Below are 14,633 nucleotides of genomic sequence, written 5' to 3' on the forward strand. Positions count from 1 at the left end.
AGAGCTTACTAGCCATATGGTTAAACTAGCGCATGTGCCTACTCAGGTATGGAAAGGGTACAATCCAAGTAGTTGGTTTGGTAACTGGTATGAGCAGTTTGGAGGGCTTAAGGCATTGGTAGGCGGAGTCATACTGATTTTAATGTTGTGTCTGCTCCTGCCATGTCTTATTCCCTTAGTAGTTAGGTCTGTGCAAAGCCTGATAGAAAATAAAGCAGAAAGGAAGGCTGCAGCACAGATAATGGCTATATATAAATATGAGGCTCTAGATCTGGGAGAACCAATGCAGGAAGAGGAGTGTTGAGGGATTCACATCATAAGAAAAGTCTGGTCTGGTTCATGGTAACCTGAGGTGTACGCAAACCAAGGTTAACTGATGCCTCAAGTAATTATGAAATATCAGAGGCATCAAAGGGGGGAATGTGGTGGAATCTCGGTAAAAATAAATTTAGTAGGCCGAGATTACCATGTGGCATGTGTACGTGCATATGCTGACGTATCGGTCGGTTGGTTGCACGAGGCAAGATACGATCAGTAGTGTACGGAGCATGTGCAGGAATACCGGATGTAGTATTCCCCTCCTCCATTGTGCTGGACAAGCCATGCGGTCAAGCAGGAAGTTAGTTCTTGTTCGTATTGATTGGTCAAGAGAATGTGCGGGTGGAGCTTAATATGGGAGGAGTTATGTGCCTATATAAGGAGCCTGCACTATTGTCCGGGGCTCAGAACTTGTTGTATTTTGGTGACATTAGTCCCTCTGAGTCCCGATCGGTGAACCGAATAAAGAATCTCTTCCTTCCTGAAGAAACCTGTGTCCATCTCTCTGTGCTTGGCTTCCGTCAGTTTCTCCGGTATCAATACCAGTTTGTGTACGGGATGTAGTGTGTGTATTGGGGATGCAGTGTGTTTGTGTGTAAGGGATAGAAAGCAGTTTGTGTTTGTGTATGAGGAATGCATTGTGTGTTTCTGTGTGTGTGTGTGTGTAAGGGATGCAATGTGTGTTTCTCTGTATGTAAGGAGTGCATTGAGTGTGTGTAAGATGCATTGTGTTTCTGTGTGTGGAAGAGAAGCAGTGTGTGTTTGTGTGTGTGCGTAATGGATGCTTTGTGTGTTTTTGTATATAAGGGATGCATTTTGTGTGCAAGGGCTACATTGTGTGTGTGTGTGTGTGTGTAATGGATACATTGTGCGTAAGGCTGAGTGGGTAAGGGAAGCATGGTGTGTTTCTGTGCGTGTGTAGGATTCACTGTATGTTTCAGTGTGTGAGTAGGGATGCATTGTATGTTTATGTGTGTGTGTGTGTGTAAGGATGCATCATGTGTTTCTGTGTATGTGTAAGGATGCATTGTGTATGTGTGTAGTGTAAAAGAAAGGGTTTGTGGCCCCTCTATTTGTCTTTCACTTCCCACCCCCAGGTTCCTCTATGTGTCTCCTTCCTGAACCCCTCTGTGTCCCATAGTAAACTTCCGTCCCCTCCTGTCCCTTAATGCTCTTCCGTGCTTTCCTATTCCTTAGTGATCTCCCCTGCTGCCCTGTCCCTTAGTGCTCTCCCCTGCCCCCCTTTCCCTTAGAGTTCTCCCCCCTCCCCTGTCCCTTTTTGGTCTCTCCTCTCCCCCTCCCCTGGTGGTCTCTCTCTCTCCCCCTCTTTCTCCCCTGGTGGTCTCCCCCTCTCCTGGTGGTCTCACTCTCTCCTCCCCTGGTGGTCTCTCCCTCTCCCCCCTCTCCCCTGGTGGTCACTCCCCTCTCTCTCCCCTGGTGGTCTCCCCCCCTCCAATGGTGGTCTCTTTCTCTCTCCGCCCCGGTGGTCTCTCTCCCCCATCCTTCCTCCGGTGTTCTCTCTCCCCCTTCCCCTGGTGTTTTTTCCCTTCTCTTTTCCCTTCTCCCCTCCCCCTCCCCCCCCCACTTCCCTGGTAGTACCCCCACCCCAACTCCCCTGGTGGTACCTCCCCCCTCCCCTGGTGGTACCTCCTATCTCCCTCCCATGGTGGTACCACCCCTCTCCCCCCCTTCCCTGGTGGTACCTCCCCTCCCCCCCTCCTCTGGTGGTATCTCCCCTCTCCCCTGGTGGTACCTCCCCTCTCTCCCCCCTCCCCTAGTGATATCTCCCTTTCCCTTGTGTGCCTCCTACCTCCATGTGTAGCGTGGCCGGGCAGCACGAACCGCGGTACAGGAGCTTCTGTTTCCTGTAGCTGGCCGGACTTAAAGGAAGTGCTCAAAGATAAAGCACCGCGCTTACAGCAGCAGTAGCTTAGTATCCAACAGCTTAAAATACATAGTAAAAACAAAGAGAACGTTACCTGCGCTCTGGCCTAAATCCCCATGTGCATTTAAACAAAATGGAGGCTCTTTAGTTTAATTCCAATGGCCATTTGAATATATAAGCTCACCAGCCAAGGCTGGGCTCTAGGGGGTGGAAGGGGTTAAATTTATAGAAACATAAACATAGAAACATAGAATGTGACGGCAGATAAGAACCATTCGGCCCATCTAGTCTGCCCAATTTTCTAAATACTTTCATTAGTCTCTGGCCTTATCTTATAGTTAGGATAGCCTTATGCCTCATGCTTAAACTCCTTTACTGTGTTAACCTCTAACACTTCAGCTGGAAGGTTATTCCATGCATCCACTACCCTCTCAGTAAAGTAATACTTCCTGATATTATTTTTAAACCTTTGTCCCTCTAATTTAAGACTATGTCATCTTGTTGTGGTAGTTTTTCTTCTTTTAAATATAGTCTCCTCCTTTGCTGTGTTGATTACCTTTATGTATTTAAATGTTTCTATCATATCCCCCCTGTCTCGTCTTTCCTCCAAGCTATACATGTTAAGATCCTTTAACCTTTCCTTGTAAGTTTTATCCTGCAATCCATGAACCAGTTTAGTAGCCCTTCTCTGAACTCTGAGGTCTCACCAGTGTTCTGTACAATGGCATGAGCACTTCCCTCTTTCTACTGCTAATACCTCTCCCTATACAACCAAGCATTCTGCTAGCATTTTCTGCTGCTCTATTACATTGTCTGCCTACCTTTAAGTCATCAGAAATAATCACCCCTAAATCCCTTTCCTCAGATGTTGAGGTTAGGACTCTATCAAATATTCTGTACTCTGCCCTTGGGTTTTTACGTCCAAGATGCATTATCTTGCACTTATCCACATTAAATGTCAGTTGCCACAACTCTGACCATTTTTCTAGTTTACCTAAATCATTAGCCATTTGGCTTATCCCTCCTGGAACATCAACCCTGTTACATATCTTAGTATCATCAGCAAAAAGACCTACCTTACCATCAAGACCTTCTGCAATATCACTAATAAAAATATTAAAGAGAATGGGTCCAAGTACAGATCCCTGAGGTACCCCACTGGTGAAAAGCCCAAGCTTCGAATATACTCCATTGACTACAACCCTCTGTTGCCTGTCACTCAGCCACTGCCTCACCCATTCAACAATATTGGAATCCAAACTTAAAGATTGCAGTTTATTGATAAGCCTTCTATGTGCAACAGTGTCAAAAGCCTTACTGAAATCTAGGTAAGCAATGTCTACTGCACCACCCTGATCTATAATTTTATTTACCCAATCAAAAAAATCAATACGATTAGTTTGGCATGATCTCCCTGAAGTAAACCCATGTTGTCTCTGATCTTGAAATCCATGTGTTTTTAGATGTTCAACAATCCTATCCTTTAACATGGTTTCCATTACTTTCCCCACTACTGAAGTAAGACTTACTGGCCTATAGTTGCCCGACCCCCCCTATTACCTTTCTTGTGAATGGGCACAACATTCGCCAACTTCCAATCTTCTGGGACTACTCCTGTTATCAATGATTGGTTAAATAAATCTGTTAATGGTTTTGCTAGTACACCACTAAGCTCTTTTAATAGCTTTGGGTGTATTCCATCAGGTCCCATTGACTTGTTTGTCTTTACTTTTGACAGTTGAAATAGAACCTCTTCCTCTGTAAACTCATGTGTAATAAATAACTCATTTATCCTTTTTCTTAACTGAGGTCCCTCTCCTTCATTTTCAGCTGTAAATACCGAACAAAAATATTCATTGAGGCAGTCAGCTAGACCTTTATCCTCTTCTACATACCTTCCTTCTTTTGTTTTTAATCTAACTAATCCTTGTTTTACTTTTCTTTTCTCATTTATATATCTAAAAAAATTGTTGTCCCCCTTTTTTACTGACTGTGCTATTTTCTCGTATGTGTGTGATTTGGAAGCTCTTATAACTTGCTTAGCCTCTTTCTGCCTAATCTTATAGATCATTCTGTCTTCCTCACTCTAGTTTTTTTTATAATTACTAAATGCTAACTTTTTGTTTTTTACTATTTTGGCCACAAGCCTAATGTAATTTTATGTTGCCTTCAGTAGTGCAACTTTTAAATAATCCCATTTCTCTTGGATGCCATTTAATTTGCTCCAGTCTGATAATGACTCCTTTACACATATTCTAATTTTAGAAAAGTCTGTTTTTCTAAAGTCTAAAACTATTGTTTTGTGTGGTGTGACTCAGTCACTGTTCTTATATTAAACCACACTGATTGATGATCACTGGATCCTAAACTTTCACCTACAGTAATATCGGACACCAAATCTCCATTTGTTAACACTAAATCTAGTATGGCCTCTTTACGAGTTGGCTCCTCAATGACTTGTTTTAGAGACAATCCCAGTAGGGAGTTTAGAATATGTGTGCTCCTGGCACAAGCAGCTATTTTTGTTTTCCAATTCACATCAGGAAGATTAAAGTCACCCATGATGATAACTTTCCCCTTCATCGTCATTTTAGCTATTTCCTCAACTAGTAGATTATCTAACTCTTCAATTTGTCCTGGGGGCCTATAAATCACACCTACACGAATTACTGTGTGGTTACCAAATTCTAACGTAACCCAAACGGACTCTATGTTCACCTCACTAACTTTTATTAGGCTAGATTTTATGCTATCCTTTACATACAGGGCCACCCCTCCCCCTTTCCTGCCTTCCCTGTCTTTTCTATATAAAGAGTACCCTGGTATTGCTATGTCCCAGTCATTTTTCTCATTATACCATGTCTTTGTAACAGCGACTAAATCTACACTATCAGTTGCCATTATTGCCACAAGTTCATGGATCTTATTCCCTAAACTGCGAGCATTTGTAGACATGACTCTAAGCTTATCATTTTTTAACACACTTGCTACAGGCACCTTCTGTCCTTGTTTTGGGGGACAATTGGATTAATGTTTTATCACCCTTTTGCCCCCTCCTCCCCCTCCTAGTTTAAATACATCCTAGCAAAACCTCTGAACTGCTCACTGGGAACATTTGTTCCCTTTTGAGAAAGATGCAAACCATCTTTTTTGTACAGTTTATTTCCATTCCAAACAGAGCTACCATGAGAAATAAAGCCAAATCCTTGCTCCCGACACCATTCACCAAGCCACAAGTTAAAGTCCCTAATACTCATCCGCCTGTTGTTCTGAGTGTTATGCACAGGCAGAACTTCAGAGAATGACAGTGTGGAATCAACCTGCCGTATATCATTGGCAAAAACACTAAAAACGTCCTTAACTTCTGAAACCTCATTGCAAGCCAAGTCATTTGTCCCTAGATGGACAAGTACATCCAATTCCCCTTCCTGCTTTGCTCGCTTAACAATATTACAGATACGTCTCCTGTCTCTGTAAGCAGTAGCTCCGGGAAGACACTTCACAAGACCACCATTGTCCATCTCCACACCTCTTATTATGGAATCCCCCAACAACAACTGCTTTCTTTTGGGCCTCACCATAGTCTCCAAGACTCTCTCCACATCACTAGCCTCAGTGCCTCTCTCCACAACACCACTAGCCTCAGTACCTCTTTCCACAACAACACTAGCCTCAGTTCCTCTCTCCACAACATCACTAGCCTCAGTGCCTCTCTCCACAACACTAGCCTCAGTTCCTCTCTCCACAACACCACTAGCCTCAGTGCCTCTCTCCACAACACCACTACCCTCAGTGCCTGTCTCCATAACACCGTTACACTCTGAAAGTGCAGAAAATGAATTGTGTAGAGCAACAGACTGTGCAATATGCCTTTTATCCACAACTCTAAGTCTACCAGATCCTACAGTGATCCATCTGCCATTCCTATTATGTCCTTTAAAGAGAAACCCTTAAATTAAATTATGGTGGCACAAGCACCTACAAATCCTGGGTTTTTGCTCAGAAGTTGTACTATTAAGGGGTATTTTCTTTGACGGCATTATTCACGTGAGTGTTACACATACTTTATCACTGTGTTATCAATATCTCTAAATGGGAGTGTATCGCTAGGTTTGGGAAAGCCTCTATAGCTGAGCTGAAACATTACTTGCCATGATGCTAAACAAAATCTGCAGAAGCACAGACCTTGTGACAGGGAATCAGGAGGCAAGTGGATGAGGGGGTAGGTCAGGGACACAATTGCGTCACTGGAGCCACCCAATAAGGACGGGTCCACCCAAAGGATTAGCAAGTCAGGTTGCGCGAATGCACACCAAGCTACCTGTCCATCATCCTTTAACATATTCATCCTCACCTTGCAGTATTTGCGCTCAGCGGCCATGCGTCTTTATACCTTACTCCTGCAACATGTTGATGAACGCCGGAGCGTGATTATAGCCCCACGTCCGCCCACGTTGATGACGACGTTGGCGTGTGTGTGACGTCACGAGCGAAGCGCACGTTCTGGGATCAAAGGCCAATTTCGCCCAATTAGATCTGTAAAGGGCTTATTTAAAGACAATTTTACTTTTCCTCAATGCCCTGTCGTGGTTTCCCTTAGTGGTTGTCCGAGAGTGTGTTCCTGAGCGTTTATTTCTGGTTATTGACTTTGGCTTCGTTTTGACTTCCCTTACGTCCGGCCATTCTAAGACCCGGTAAGACGTTACCTTTTAGTCCTAGGTGCGATAAAGTTCTACGTGCTGGATCAACTAAGTAATTCTGACACATCCAGACCGCCCCGCGGAGGACTGACCCTGCAGTGAGCACTGTTTCCATAGCTCCAGTGTTTCTAATGATGAGCTTGCACTATGCTCGTTAGAGACAGTTCTCTAGTGTCCCCAAAAGCAGGACATCAGGAAACAAATACGGAACAGTGGGACATGACCTAAAAAAACTATCCTGTCGAAAATCTGGACGGTTAGCTGTGCAAGTGCAAATGATCAGGATTCATTACTTCACTGGAGGGTAATCAGCCTCAGAGATGCCTTTCATTTCAAAAGTTTAATGGATTTTGTAATTTAAAAAAATAGGTCTCAATAGCAAAAGAAGCACTTCTAATTTATAATAAATAAATAAATATAAATATATACATCTATTAATAGTGTTCCTTTAAGAGTGCCCCGTTCAGAGGACGGGGGTGTGCACTGCAAAACATCAGCCAACTCTGCAGGAATGGGCAAACTGCTCAGAGAATGCAATGGCAACAGTGTGAAAGGACGGCCATAAATACCAGGCCTGCTCCTATTGGATGAGAGGGAATGTCAATCCAGCGCAGGACATTCTGTGCGTTCTACATTGGGGAGGTACCGGGGTTGCCAAGGTAACTGCAGTCTGGCTTGAACAGCAGCGGTGCCTTGGCAGGAGTGTGTCAGCAGCAGAAGCAGCAGCAATTGGGAGAGCAAGGAGGAGGTAGGGGGGGAGTGAGGACTGGCCGTCACCTCTTCCATTCAGGCACATTAGAAGATCAGGACCTCCCTGTGCTGCTAACACACGCATGTCCTCTGAATGCACAGCGCCGGGTCACTGCAGGCTGGGGACATCGCAGTCAGGGGTGAGATAACTTTTAAGCTATTTCTGGGGGTTTGGTGTGAGGAGGACTGCATAAGGTGGAGGGTGTGTGTTTAAGGTGCATTTTATTTTTCGTTATTAGGTACTAGTACCTTTCTATTAAATATATATACAGTATATGATATATGTTATTTTTAAATTTATATTAACATATATTTACATTATAACATAATAATAATAATATGTTATTTATTTATATATATATAACATAATAATAATAATATGTTATTTATTTTTATATATATATATAACATAATAATAATAATAATAATTAATAATAATAATATGTTATTTATTTTTATATATATATATAACATAATAATAATAATAATAATTAATAATAATAATATGTTATTTATTTTTATATATATATATATAAAATCTTTTTAATATATATATTTAATTAAAAAAAATAATGTGTCTCTGTTAATTTCTTTGCATCCATTTTTTTTTTTAAATCTAGAATACACAGAGAGGGATTGTGAGGGGCAAACCAATCATAGGTATTCTACCAAGCAGGACCTCCTTGATTGTTCTAGTTTTAGAACTTTGTCGCAGAATTGCTCTTGATACATAGCTAGAGAAGGAGGTGCCAGTGTTCTAACGGAGTTTACTGAACTTTCACTGGTGTTACAGGGGGAGCAGTGTGGTTTTGCCAAGGAGATATGTGTGATACACTAGCCTTTGACTTTCTAGCTCAATGAGAATTGCATTCCATGTCTGCTGAAGTGTCAGAGGTTATTTTTTTTATTTTTTTATCAGTGTACCTTGTCAATCTGTCATCAGGTAACTTCGCACTAAGCTAGTGTAACTGGACTCCAAGATTGCAACCTAGCCATAAATTAATTCAGAGAGATAGAATCTTTAGGATTTTTCAAGACTCTGTGTCTGCCAAACCAGGATCCAGAACTGGGCACTCTGCATACAATAAGAAATTCTATGCCAATAAGCTGGGGATCAGTCATGCTTAAATTAATTTATTTTTTTATTTATTTTTTGTTGGTCTGTTAAGCAGGAGATCCAGCCCTTGATGGAATATGTACCTGCCATTCAATGATATAAATATAAAATAAAATGAGCAGTACGTGTAGTGCTGTCCCCATTTCACAACCCTTGAGATTATCATCTGGTTTATAATGGGAATCAGGAATCAGGAAAAGCTTAAATGGGACATTGTAATGCGAAGCACAGTGCAAAGATCTCCAGATAACAATCTGCTGGATGGAGCAAGATGACAGATCTCTCTCTCTATGTATATACTCATTTTTATTAACCTTAAAGGTGCCTGACTCCTGTATTCTCTGTTGTGAAGTTGGCAAAGCAAAAACAAAGGCACTGTAGGTTGATGATGATCTGACCTCTGGAAGAGTAAGGGGTCAATGCCTTGACCTATTTGTGACATTTCTAAAGGTGCATTTTCTGTGTATAGTTTCCTGGTTTTTAATATAGAGTTGGAATTTGCTAATATCGAATGGGTTGTGGCATACCTCTTTTATTGCTTACTGAATATACTGTTTATTCCCTAATAACAAGGAAGGTTGAAGCTTCTGTCGAAGCATAGTATCACATTTATAAAAAAACATTCGCATTTATCCTAGCAAATACTAACTAAGCTTATAAACTTTGCATTTGGCTTGGAGTGAAAACATCATAGCATTACGTTGACAATTCACTTTATTCTTTATTGCAGAGAGTGGCATGCTCTGGAGCCTGGCAACCACATTTTTAGCTACAATTAGTCCCTAACTTCGTGAAATAGGCACTGTTATCTTTTTTGCGGGTTTCTGTTCTGTTTTATAACCTAGGTCGAAGTTATAGAGGCGTTTACTGTGGTAAGGTGCCCAGCAGATGTAGGTCGAAATACATTTCTGTCTGCTGGGCGACCTGGTAATGTTGTGGGCCTTTAGTCCCTGAGGTGTTTTTTGTGAATATTTACCTTTTACAATGTCATATGTAGCTCTACTCTCAAAAGGTTCACTTTTTTTGCCAAAATGTGATGAATGCCTTTGTACCAAAATGCTATTTCTCTTGAGAAGGTACCAGTGCAAGGGCACAAAACAGCAAGTATCCTTGACAGGGTGCCATGGCAAATAATGGCATCTACCCTCGGAACAGTAGTTTCCATTGAGATGTCACTTCTACAGAAATTTGAAGTGACCCCTGTTTGTTTTGCATGTTTTCGCTCTGTGTCTATATGAGTGCCTATGTTTGTACTGCATAAAGTGATGTTTGCTTTCAAAACAGTGCCCATACCTGCTGTCTGGGCTGTGTATTATTACGTCATGTAGTTTTAAAAAAATTATTTATATTGTAGAATATAGATCTAACCTGTCAGTTTGTCCTCCTTTTTGCATACATAGCACTTTAATGTTTGTGTAAATACTCATTACTTCTTTACTGTAGGCCTGTTTCAACTTGACCTTAAAGTGACATGCATCACTTTGAGACCATTTTCCCATTCATAAGCTTTAGCTTTAATTGAGACAGTTACTTCACTCTGCATGCTGAAAAAGTAGGTAAATATGATTTGTTTTCCACACCCACTCCAGGAGAGGCATGATCTAACCAATCAGTGTCCTATCCCTAGGAATGCTGGAAAAGTGTATTGGGCATGCCTGACACATTTACATATGTGCAGTTGATTTCTTCACCATGCAAAATCCTGACAGGGGGAAAAGAGAGGTAAGTGTGATCATGCAGAGCAGGCTCCACTGTTTCCTCTCTGCTGCTGCTGCTTCACGATAATGCCCTATTTCTGTTATTATTGAACTGGTCTAAAACGGAACTGGGTGAATAAGAGGGATGTTGGGGGACGCTGAAAAAAAAAAACCCTAGCAATCTGCCCATATTTATAACATTTATTATATACTTTTCAAATTTCCTTGCTGTATATTTCTTTAAATGTGTTTGCTACTCTAAAAAACAAATGTCAAGTGATGCATTTCCCTTTAAAACAACTCTGCCATCAAACTAACCTTTATCTAACCTGCTTTACTTGTCATAAAACACATAAGGAAAAGTAGGGACAATTTTTCCTTGTGCATAGCAGTCAAGTTAGCGAAACTTGAAAAGAGGCGGAGCTTAGGTTCTTTTTCAGTTGCCAATAAAGTTTAACCACAATCCATCAGTAAAATGCATTCAACGGTACGGCAAACAGCAGATATCACGGATAGAGGAGTACAAAATGGCTGCGCCCAGGCCCAGAGATCCGGTAAAAGGAAGAATAGGTAAAAATTATAAGTTAAGCCAATGGACAGGGGGTATAATCATTAATTTTAAGGGACACTCTAAGCAGCAAAAACAATGTTGGTTTAATGGAATAGTTCTATGTGAGACTATAACAACTTCATCAGGAGAACCCTAGCACCGGATTATCTTTGGGACCTAACATCTTGAATCTAGCTCCGTTATGCTGTGTCCCTGGTCCTTCTGCTTCTCAAAGATTCTTGAAAAAGGAAGCCTTACACCGCCTTGAGAATTCTACGTTTAATTTTCTCAAGTAGCTTTTTTGAATGGGGGGGCTACGTCATTTGGTGCTATCAGCCAATCAGTGGCACCCCTGTCGGAAGCTGTCCAAGGCTTCCTCTTTCAAGAATTCTCAGAGAAGCGGAAGGGCAGAGCTGAGATTCAGGCACTGGATTCAGGTCTTGTGGTTTCAACTGTTGGTCAATGGTTTGACCCCTAAAGGTAAGAAGGTGCCAGGGACCAACTGGCCCTATAACCGCTTCATTCCAGTGGAGTTGTTATGGTGACCAGACTGTTCCTTTAAGTTATCAGTATTTGTAGTATGTGCTACACATATTTCTCCCAAACAAAACTTTGGGTATCTTGTTTGCTCTTTATCAAATATAATGGGAAGCTTACAGTTTTGATAAATGATAAAAGGATCAGTTAATTCCCAAATTTTAGTGTGACATGGCCTGTTACATATAAAATGTAATCTACAAATTCTGTTTGTAAAACTGTCAAAAAACCTATAGAGAAAAAGTTATACATACTCAAAGACTGCTTCCGAATGTCTACAGTGTGATGTGTAGAATGCTATGAACAAAGATATGGTACTTTTCTAATATATCCACGGGAAAATAGAAAAGAGCACAAATTGTCTGCAGTAGAAACGAATCATTGGAGAACCATATGTTTTATAGTCTAGTTAATATATGAATTATTTTCCAATATTTTATTCCATATTTATGGGCAGAATCATTACATTTAGATAATGAGGTTGAACAAAAAAAATAGAAAAACATACTTAAAGGGACACTGTAGTAACCAAATTTAGCTTTAGCTTAATGAAGCAATTTTGGTGTATAGGTCATGCACCTGCAGTCTCACTGCCATTAAGGGGTTTAATCAGTTTTGTTTCTGTTTATGCAGCCCTAGCCAGACCTCCCCTTGCTTTGACTCACACCGCCTGCATTGAAAAAAGGTTTTATTTTCAGCCAGATTTTAACTTACTTTAGACGTTTTTTATATCCTGCTCCGTAAATTGAACTTTAATCACATACAGGAAGCTCCTGCAAGGTCTAGCAGTCTATTAACAATGCAGGAGATACACAATTCTAAATTAAACAGACTGTGTAATAAGGGAAGTTTAAACATTAGAACTAACGTTATAGGAAGTATTTAGGAAGGCTATGCATATTACATACTGGCACCATAACTAATACAGCACACTGTAGTGTTCAACGGTATGTGGAGTGTTTCTTTTAAACAATATCTCAGTAACATTTTATTTACATTTAAAGTGTACATATTAAGACAATTTGGTTAAAAAAATTATTACATTTATAATCTATTAAATTAATGTGTTTTTAATCTCATGTTTGCTTATTGTTGAAAAAATTTGTCTGTTGCTTGAAGTAAAACTTCCTCGAAAAGATTTTTCTTGGTAGATAAGATAAATGGGATTTATTCACAAAAAAGGGAGTTGTGGCAAAATACATATCACAAGCTGTAAAAACAACGGGCTGGAGAATTTAAGTTTAACATTTGTTGTTCCTTTGTAATTTATATAGAGTTCCTGGTTAAATTAATGTATCCATATATATTTAAAGAGAAAAGGGAAACTATAGGCTAGGAATACAAAATTATTTTTTTTCTAGCCTACAGTGCCCCCTCGCTCGCCTCCCCCCACCCCCTAAGGGGATTATCTGGGTCCAGAGCTGATGTATTTCTCGATAATTGCAAATATTACCATTGCAGGGTTAAACTGAGAGGGGCACTACACCCAGACCATTTCAATGAGCTAAAGTGGTCTGGGTGCCTTTAGTGTCCCTTTAAGAACCAATTTATAGGCTTTACAAGGTCTTTGACGAAGCCGAAGTGGTCTGGGTGCCTTTAGTGTCCGTTTAAGAACCAATCTATAGGCTTTACAAGGTCTTTGACGAAGTATATATCAAGCACTTATGAAGAAAAGGAACTTGCTAGAATAATTTCAAAATCCAAGTCTTCTTGTTTCTTTCAGCCCCGAGGCTGTGACTTAATCGTCTAAATCACAGATACAGATCCCGTGACATTAGTTATTATTCACACAATGATAACAGTAGAATATTGCATCTGTAATGAAAACACAGCATAACAGAAAAGCAAAGCATTAATCCAGAAATAAAAGCTATTATGGAAAAGTCTGTCTGTTATCTGAAAATGTTATTATGTTTAATTGCATGTCATGGCACGGGATCATTAATATACTCTTTTATTCAGAAAGATCTGTTTATTATACTAAGATAAGTATTTCAGTGCAGACAAGATGAGAAACGTGCAGCCCTTAGAACAAATTAGCTTCCTTTTCTATTACAATAAGGTGTTTTCAGACACTTTATCCAGAGAACAGATACATTTAAGTTACTACATTTACCCATTAGCTGAAGTGCTTATTGCAATTTAAATTCTTCAGGCCTTTAAACAAAAGAAAAGTCGCTGGTATTCTTTTGAATCGTCTATATGGCAAGGCTAAAGAAATCTGGTTTTCTATTCACTGATGCTATAGATCTGGATTTGTATATAAATGCTGACTATTAGCCTGCTTAGCCGTTTAATGGTAAGATAGGTGTTATCGCTATGACCTCAATACTATTGTTCATTGTGCTAAAATACTCTCCAGGGAGCTACATCCGTTTTCTTCCCTAGCAACAAAAAACGGAGCTACGAACACAAATATCTAAAATGGTGCAATGTGGGACAATGCTTGGTTAATTCTGAGACACCTTAGCTCTAATTTCAAAGGCACGGAGGGAAGGGGGGTAATGTCAAATATTGCTATAGTGTAGGAAAAGCTGCAAGGTTCCTGTAAGTAGAGCATTATTTTTACACATGTCTGCCTTAACACCCACAACATTATGTGTTAGAGAGGCAGTAACTGTCTCTATTAAATAGGTGTTTGCTTCTCTCTAATTTTATGCAGTCTAACTGTTGATGCGGTTGAATGGGGTTAACAGAAGACATCACATTTGTTTTATAAGCATGTATCAGTTGTGTTCTTACAGAACAAGCCAATTATCAACTGCGTTTGTTTTGAGTATTTTTATTTTTTCTTGCGCGATACGTCTGGGGAAAAAAGCGTCGGTTCAGGCTGGAAGCAAACTGTTCCTTTGATTTTGAAGTCGTTATGCTAATAATGCATTAAAATGAATGAAAAATGCTAAATTAAAAATAATGAAATACTATACAAAATGCAAATTTGCGGCATGACATGTAAAAGCTTACAGCTTCTAAATGCAATAGATGGCCAGGAAATCACGGCCCAGGCTCTCCCCCAATCTTCTCCCTCTTCTCCCCTCTCGGTAGTCCTGTATCACCTCTGCCAGAGAATCTGTGTTAA

At 40.4% G+C, this 14,633-nt stretch overlaps 1 protein-coding gene across 1 annotated transcript in view; it reads left to right on the forward strand.

The window, feature by feature from the left end:
* The first annotated feature begins 7,606 nt into the window (after positions 1 to 7,606).
* The window catches only part of LNX2 (ligand of numb-protein X 2), a 111,864-nt gene continuing 104,837 nt past the window's right edge, over positions 7,607 to 14,633 (forward strand). The window contains exon 1 of the mRNA XM_063429547.1: positions 7,607 to 7,793. The gene's annotated coding sequence lies outside the window, so the exon portion shown is untranslated. The remainder of the gene's footprint in view (positions 7,794 to 14,633) is intronic.

This window comes from Pelobates fuscus, chromosome 1, assembly GCF_036172605.1.
Source record: "Pelobates fuscus isolate aPelFus1 chromosome 1, aPelFus1.pri, whole genome shotgun sequence".
Classification (NCBI taxonomy): Eukaryota; Metazoa; Chordata; class Amphibia; order Anura; family Pelobatidae; genus Pelobates; species Pelobates fuscus.